Genomic DNA, 1,261 nt, shown 5'->3' on the forward strand with positions numbered 1-1,261 from the left:
GACCAGCCGGGTACAGTGACCCCAGTAGGCAGTGGGTGGACGCTGTGCTTTTTGTCTCCATAGAACAGGTGCTGAAGTGAGGGAGGAGAAAGAAGGAGACTCACAAGCACAAAGCAGTAAAGGATAATGAACCCTGTTGAGTCAAGAGTTTGGGGGGAAAAAAGATGCTCACAATTTAAGACACATAAAGTGAATTCAGAGATTTGTTTCTAAATCCATTGTACTGTACGTTTGAAGATAATTGCTGAAAATGTGAAAAGACTGACAACTATTATATGTAGTGCTCAATTGTGGAGATATAGCGTTAAACTATTTTTCACCATTTCAGTTTTCCTGATTTATTTTATTTATTTATTTTATTTTTTTATTTTTTTTTGGCAATGAGCGCCCAGTGATGCACAACAACATCCGGCATGAGTCCCGCCCATCCCCACTATTTAAGAACCTTAGCAAGTTAATTCGCATCAGTGGTTAGTTAGTTCGTTATTATTACGAGACCCATTTCTACCACTACTGTGTGGAATTAGCTATACCTACACTGTGAAAATGTAACTTCCCTGAAGGCCACAATTTACAGACTTCTCTGTGTCGCTCTTTAAAAGCGAGGAGGTGAGACTGCGGATGAACCCAACACCCGTCCAAGACCGCTGCCTGTTCGTCGGCTGAGAGGAGCCCAGAAGCCTAATAGCTCGCGAGATAGCTGGTTGCTAGCACCTCTCGGGTTGCAGGGTTTCCCACGGCGCAATGTAGGATATATTCCAGCCACTGGGGGCTTCAAGTGAATATATTTTCGTGGCTCAAACATTTCATAAATTCAGCGGACATGGCCACAGCATTTGAGGGCCTCATGAATCTATCCCCACCCTTGCACGATCATTCGTGCATGTGACAAAATATTAGAATGATTGGCCCAATATTTTGAATTTTATTTTGGATTTTATGGACGCTAAGCATTTAACAATAGGTGGCGCTATACAGGAAAAGGCTTAACATCTGTAAAATCCCAAATAATCGGAAAATCATTCACATATTGTCAGAGGTTGAAGTGAGCATAGATAGAGATGTCCACATGAATTTTGGTGACGATTGAGCACAGTTTTGGGACATTAAGCTGCGTTAAGCTTTTTCTCTTTGAGGTGTGGGTGTCTATCAAGAGTAAAAGGCTTAACTTCTGTAAAATCTAAAATATTGGGCAGCTCGTTCTAATATTTTGGTTGAAGGTTATGTCTGCGTACATACATTTTGGTGACATAGAGCACAG

Source organism: Phyllopteryx taeniolatus, chromosome 6, assembly GCF_024500385.1.
Source record: "Phyllopteryx taeniolatus isolate TA_2022b chromosome 6, UOR_Ptae_1.2, whole genome shotgun sequence".
Taxonomy (NCBI): Eukaryota; Metazoa; Chordata; class Actinopteri; order Syngnathiformes; family Syngnathidae; genus Phyllopteryx; species Phyllopteryx taeniolatus.